Source organism: Schistocerca serialis, chromosome 6, assembly GCF_023864345.2.
Source record: "Schistocerca serialis cubense isolate TAMUIC-IGC-003099 chromosome 6, iqSchSeri2.2, whole genome shotgun sequence".
Lineage (NCBI taxonomy): Eukaryota > Metazoa > Arthropoda > Insecta > Orthoptera > Acrididae > Schistocerca > Schistocerca serialis.
In genome coordinates this window covers 392,292,898-392,300,517 of record NC_064643.1, presented here as the reverse complement: position 1 = coordinate 392,300,517, position 7,620 = coordinate 392,292,898, and positions in this window count along the sequence as shown.

Sequence of the window (7,620 nt, the reverse complement as noted above, 5' to 3'; positions counted from 1 at the left end):
GTTCTACATACCCTACGGTGATGGAGTGATTCGAACGAATCCTTCTGGGTGTTGCAGTTCACACAAACAGTAGCTTATAACATTCCCGCAAGGTGGACAAAATAACTATGGAGCGGATGGCACCGTAGTACTTAGTTTGGGTTAAATATATTTGAAGTGGCGTAGAACAGTAAAATGTCTATCAGTGAGTCACGGAACATTCTACTTAACCATCGGAAAAACTTTCTTCCATGTTTTACTTTCGTGTTGCAAATTCGAGAGGCCAGAATCGCTACATGAGTGTTCAGTTGGTAATATATTTATAACAAACTAAGCGGCAAAGCGCCAGCTTTTCTGTGTACTCGCTCTCAGCCGAATCTCTCACATTCCTTTCTGTCTGTTAAAATTTAACTACAACAGAAAGGAGTACATCCATTTTCGGCAGTTTTATCATTCCCCGCAGTAAAGTATGGAATTACCCGCTTTACTGGTATTTAGTGAAATATTCTCAAAATTATCTAGACAAAAAACATGCTGCGAACCACAGTCCATAAAATATATTGGAATACAGACAAAGAACCTGTATAATTCAGAAAATCATATAAGTAGCAAATTTTGGCAGGTACTGAATGAGTCAGAATGAAGAATAATTATTCTCCTCAAGGACGTTTCCAAACAATTCTACAATTGTCTTTATGTTGGTAGAAGTTTTTTTTATTTATTGAAGAAAGACAAACGCCGTCAGCGTCACATTCTGTGTATATTCGAATTCAATTGACCCGAATCTTCACCCTGTTGACCAGCTCCGACATGGGTCTGAAGACGGCCTCCAGCAAACGCCGCAAACGGTAAACGAAACAAACAAAAAGTGATCTAGATGGTCCTTGTTTTTCTTAAATATACTCTACTAGTTCAATACACTACACCCACCTATCAATAATGCCGTCGGATCAATAGGTTAAGATTAATATTTCCTTTTTTTTTCCTTTGAGAATTCAGGCAATGGAAATCCAACGAGATTTTCGTTCAGAAACACTGCAATTCTTTTCAATTCTAACAGAAACGGTTAACACATTGTGGACGTTAGATCTGACATTGTCCGTCTGGTACCAACGCTAAATCTGGAGCAACATTCATCACACTACCAATATTACACAAATACAAAAGACAATAATTGCACAAAGGGCCGGCCGGAGTGGCCGAGCGGTTAAAGGCGCTAAAGTCTGGAACCGCCCGACCACTACGGTCGCAGGTTCGAATCCTGCCTCGGGCATGGATGTGTGTGATGTCCTTAGGTTAGTTAGGTTTAAGTAGTTCTAAGCTCTAGGGGACTTATGACCACAGCAGTTGAGTCCCATAGTGCTCAGAGCCATTTTTTTGCACAAAGAAACTCTTTGCAAAACATTTGGACACGCCCATAGGCTGCATAAATGCTACAAGGAAAAAAGCAGAATTCATCTACATTAACGTTGACTCTATTGCATTACGTAACCTGTAGCGGTATCACAACTTTTGTTCTACAGTGAGCCATACATAACTGTTATCGTGTGAATGTTTCAATACCTAGAAATCAGAATTTTTAACTGTGCATTCATTGTTCAATTTTATAACAGTAGATGAAAATATGAACCGGAAGATTGCAAATATGGAGTATAAAAATTGTTATACCCTATAGAAACGACAGACCATTCTGGTGGTATGAGGTGGACAAGTATTTTGTTTCAACGTATGAAACAATGCAGAGCACCCAGCTGTCTTCCTGTAGTTGGGCATTAAGTGCCCTTCGTTATTTAGCGGAATCGAAATCACGGAATCGATTGCAGTAACATGGGCAGCTAGAAATTATGTGACACGACAGCAACATGCAGTAAACGAATATAAAAGAAATGTATCGAGGATCGTCCACTGTCTAATTCCGGAGGAATTCGGCGATACGTTTGTTTCGTTAACTATGTAATTTTCGACCACACGGACGCATTAGACGATCGCTGGACGAATGGAAGGCTTTATTTTTGGGCGCTAAACAGCGACGTTATTAGCGCCCATTATCAATATAGTGGTTCGAGTACTATTATTGTTACAATTAAAACTAAAAAAGCATACCGTCTGACCAAAAGTATCCTGGCCCTATTAGTAGACATTAGCATCACGTGAGTCCACCCTTCCCCATTATGACGGCTTGAACTCTCCTGGACATACTTTCAATCAGGTGTTTGATTGTCTGTGGACAAATAGCAGACCATTCTTCGTCCAGAGCCGGAACAACAGATGATAATGATGTTAGATGCTGGGTTCTGGAGGGAGGGCGACGTTCTAACGCACCCCAAAGGTATGTAATAAAATGAAACACCTACAGCCGTCCTTATGATGCCATTTATTGTATGGCTGCCAGTCCTGGTGCTTCAGTACACCATCTTCAGGCCGTAGATGATGCTAAAGGGATTAAAGCATCCGCATATACGATGCATCGGTGGCCAACACCTATAACGGGTTCGTGCAGACTACCTGTAACAACGATTTTGTCTCTCCATCCACGAACTCTACCAAACGTGTTCCATTGGTTAAGGTCGAGACTCTTGGCAGGACGGTCCATTTCACTAATTTCCATGTCAACAAACCATTGCCTCACATCTGCTGCTTTATGACAGGATTTTCATGCTGATACAGTCATCGTTTCCGTACAGTTTCTCTGCTTTACCCAGTACACGACGTTGTAAAATTTCTTCTTATCGTTCCGGATTTAGTGTTTTCTTAATAACGGGATCACATTCTGATCACGAAAAATACGCCCATAATACTGCCTCCTCCGTACTTCAGTGTAGGCACTACAAATGATACCAGACGACATTCGCCAGGAATTTACCAAACCCAGACCATTTCCTTGGACTGTCACATATTATAGCGTGATTTGTCACTACAGAAACAAGTGGCTTATGAAGATATGCTCGAACACCATACCCTCTTTTTCTAACCCCATGCGCACAGTCATTGTGATATCTGGACTGCCGGTAGCAATTTGGAACTCACGAATAACTCCATCCGCTGATTTCATGCGATTTTTTTACAACCACCCCAACTATGCTAGATAATCCGTACCGTTAGTACATAACGTCTGCCTAACCTCGTTTTAGCTGTCGTTGTCCCTTCGTGTTTCCACTTCACAATCACATCACTAACAGTCGACCTGGGTGGCTTTAGAAGGGCTGCAACGTCCTTGTTTCATACATTGCGCAGGTGACACCCAGCGACCAGTCCACGTTCGAAGTCATCGACCTCTTCTGATCGATCCGTTCTCATGTCACCGCTTCCCTACCTACGACAAAATACTCCCCCGCCTCGTTTTATATTGACGAGTCCGACTCTTGCGACATCTATACAAAGGGGTGTTGGCACACTTTTTAAACAGATAGTGTATACAGGGTCATTCCGTGATGATGCTGCACACTTCTTTCAGGGATGGTGGAGGAGGCTACATATATCAATCTGAGGTAAGGGATACTGGTCTGGAAACCACCGAGTTGAAAGTTGTAAGCCATAATCGTTCTGACGTCTCTGACAGTATAATGCATGTAACAGTACAGTTTTTGGGGTGATTATAGAGTAGGAAAACCCGAAGAGTACTTAGGTGTAGAGGCTGGCGTAATATTTCAACTAAACCAATGCACAGGGAGTACTGTCTACTGACATGAGCAGCCCTGCTGTAATATGTCTGTACTGTAGTAAACAGTAGACTATGTTTACATGTTGAAGTACTAACGTCGATCTGCCCTAACCAAATGGAGTTGTACCCAGTGACGGAACTTGCAGACATGACTTTCGTGTTGGGTAAGCAAACGGAAACGGAAGCAGCAGTGAAGCTAAAGATTGTGCAGAATCAAATATCCGCATGGAAGACAGGCGGCTCGCACCATGGCTCCAAGACCGTTCCAACGATTAAGTGAAACAGGACGACGACCTGTACTGTGTGGGGAGTGTTACGGGAAATTCAGCGACACTTCCACAATCCACAGAAAGTGAGTACGGTTCCTGCTGACTTCGGACCTCATGTCGTGTTCAGCCAGTGATTCCTGGAGCCCCTTATAATCGATTCTCACTTTCCTGCGTGTAAACGTCTCACGTGTGAAGCCTGTTTCCCCTCAGACGGAATTCTAAATACTCACAGTAGTCATATTTGAACCAATGTGAATCCGCAGCTACATTTGTGAGCAGCCATTAGAACAGCTTATCATTCAGACTGTGGGCGGGCATAATCAGAGACTATGTGCCAGTACCATTTCTTCTTCCACCCCAGTGTACACAGTGTTTATCAAGGACAGGTTCCTGGAACATATTTCGCTTATCATTAGTCAATGGATGTGATTCCAAAATGATGGAGCTCCACCTCACTATGAATTGAGAGTGCGTGATTACCTGGAGCAAACATTGCCTGAAAAGTGGATCGGCAAAGACGGCGCTGATCTCCGCCCGCTTGATTTCTTCGTGTGGGGCCATGTGAAGAGTCTTATGTGCGAGACGCCTGTTGAGACTGAAAATGATCTCCTTCAAGAATTCTCGCTGCCTGCGATACTGAGGATATTAGAACATTTACGATGTAACTTTATACGATGACATCATGCCTTCATTGACGCTGGAGGACGCCATTTTCAACGGCTATTGTAAATTTAGCAGCCTCTGAAACTTGCGCAGGTAAATAGAATTCATTAGTATTGTACCGTAGATTTACGATTTTTGGTCTCTCGGACATCATGTTACTGGTGCCGTTACTATAGTCGACGACATCGTTAATGGCCTTTAGCCGCGCAGCTCCCAAGGAATGCTGCGTGGTAAACTCGGGTGAAAGGACATATAATCAGCTGCAATAACAGAAGTTTAACCTACGTCACTACGGTCTGGTTCGTTGTGGATTACAAACCGTTTCGTGCTAGATTTATTAAGTGTTCGTAATACGTACGAGATAACCATAACGACAAAAAGAGAAACCAGTAATACAGATTATACCACTGCAGATGAATTCTATAATAAATCTCGCCTTAAAGTACGGATTCCACCTCTTTTTGCCTCTTACTTTGTTAGCGAAACGATGAAAGACGAAATCCTAAAATATCCAGAGCAGGATAAACAGTATTTTCAACTACATTGTATTTTAGCCAGAACAGTGAGATAAGTAAAATAAAATACCCATTACACATTGGAGTGTGCTCTGAACTATCTTCTATTCCACAGACAATTTGACAAAAATGAAAATGTACCATGAAAATTACAAAATAAATTTGCAAACCATTCACATACCTTTTTATTCATATGTTTGACTGTAACTGCCTTCAGAATTGGATCCGCTGGATGTGGGTGCCAGACTGACAATTAACGAATCCATTATATCGTCTCTAAATGCTTCGTTCCAGTAATCTTGTGAGTGTGACATACGCACGCTTCCCAATCAGCAACGATGGTTTTGTCCATTGCTTCATGGAATAGTCTTTCAGTGTCGGCAACTGTAAACGTAGTAATTTCATCAGTCGCATAATTCTTTACCTGTGCCCTCACCACTTCTATTGGATTAAAATGTCAACAGTAAAGAAATACTCGTACATCCCGCGATCAGGCTGAAGAGCTGTGGAATAAATTTCGTATTTTTCACCGCTATCTTCCTAAATATTTTTATATTATTACTTCGCAGGCATGAAAGGATATAAGGTTTTTATTGCGTTCGTAATGGGAAGCTTTTCGGGAATAACAGAGTAATAGCTTGCACTGTCCATAGCAATGACAGTGCTTGGATGCCAATAAGGTAACACCTGATTCCGAAAACACTCTCAAATGTTTCTTCATTTATTTCGGAATGGTCTTCAGAGTTAGTTTTCGGTTTTGAACGGAATACAAGTTTAATTTGAGGCACATATCCGGCAGCAGCGGAAGATTAGAAGACGCCCTCCTTTTCTCGATGGAACTTTCAAGCTGCCTTATGTCTCTGTTGTATTTCTAACAAAAATTTTGTATGGTTTTGATTTACCCAAGTCTCGTCCAAGTAATATACAGTTAACATTCCTTTTTATCTGACTTCATGGATTATTCTCAGAAACGTCATCCTACCAGCAAAGATATCACTACGCTCCATTAAAACTTTCCGTCCGTCATTAGATTTTACAGATTTAAATCCGATGTTCTTCAGTATTCTCTGGACTGACCTTGCAATTCCTTCGGACCCAGTAACTTCACCAAGGACAAAGAACTATTTCGTGCCATCTGGAACTCACTTCTTTCGTGACATTCGAAAACCTTCCGAATTATAAAATCTTAATCGAAGTCGTCAATTCTTGTGCCCGATTTGGCACGCTATGTTTCTTCCCTTCAGCTCGGAATTCCACATTTCCAGTTGCTTGCTGAGACAGCTGCAATGTTTTCCTGCGCTTTGACAACCTCGCAGACCGGCTCGCCTGAATCTGCCTCGCGTTTGAAGAAAGAGTACACATTTTAACTAATGTCCCTTGCCTATTTGCAATGAGCGCCTCCTGGGTGTTTCAGCCATTATGTAAAGACACAAAACACACAGAAATCAGTCATTGGAAGTTTCGCGCACTTAAAACACGATATAACGCTCACATACGACGAAAGATTACCTTTTACGGAGCTTGGAAACGGACTGATGCTGATAGGCCATCTCCGCAGCTATCTACTGCGCATTCCCTGTCCAGAGGCCATAAAGGATGATGCAGACTATAGCCCATCAACACAGGAAATTACCTGGAGGTACTGGGGAGTATTAAGCGGGAATTCTGTACGTCATGGTCAGGGTTCGGAAGCTAGAGCCCATTGGATTGAGCGCTGCGGGAGACTGAGGAGAAACTTGAGTAGAGTTTCGGTTATACCTTTCGACTTTGTCGTTTCCGACACATATCCGACGTCATCTCTGAAAGTTTCTGACACGATCAGGGAATGATCGTGTATATTTACAATCCATCAAGAAGACTAGGAGAGATGTCTGCTAGAAAGAGCAGGACCTTGGTTAAGTACGGAAACTATAAACCTGCTGTGGAAGCAGATACTGTTACGTTCTCGGTTGGTAAAAGAACACGCAATTCTCGACAAGTAAAAGTATGTACACATTCTCTTAAAAGACGGATGCGCGATACCTTCCATCTGCATGTACATGTGTATCGTTATCCGCAGGCCACCTAATGGTGTGTGGCGAAAGGTACTTCTGGTACCATTAACTATTCCGCCTACTCTGTTCCATTAGGCCGGCCGGAGTGGCCGAGCGGTTAAAGGCGCTACAGTCTGGAACCGCAAGACCGCTATGGTCGCAGGTTCGAATCCTGCCTCGGGCATGGATGTGTGTGATGTCCTTAGGTTAGTTAGGTTTAAGTAGTTCTAAGCTCTAGGAGACTTATGACCACAGCAGTTGAGTCCCATAGTGCTCAGAGCCATTTGAACCATTTTTTGTTCCATTAGCGATTGGCGCGTGGGAAGAATGATTCTCGGTAAGCCCCTCTACTCTTCGTGCTCATTACGCTGGATGTATGTGGTAGGAAGTAATATGCAGTTCGACGCTTCCTGGAAATTGTTCCCTCGAAATTTCAAAAGCAAATCTCTCCGTGATGCAAAACGCCTCTCTTGTAACGAATGACAGTGGAATTTATTGAG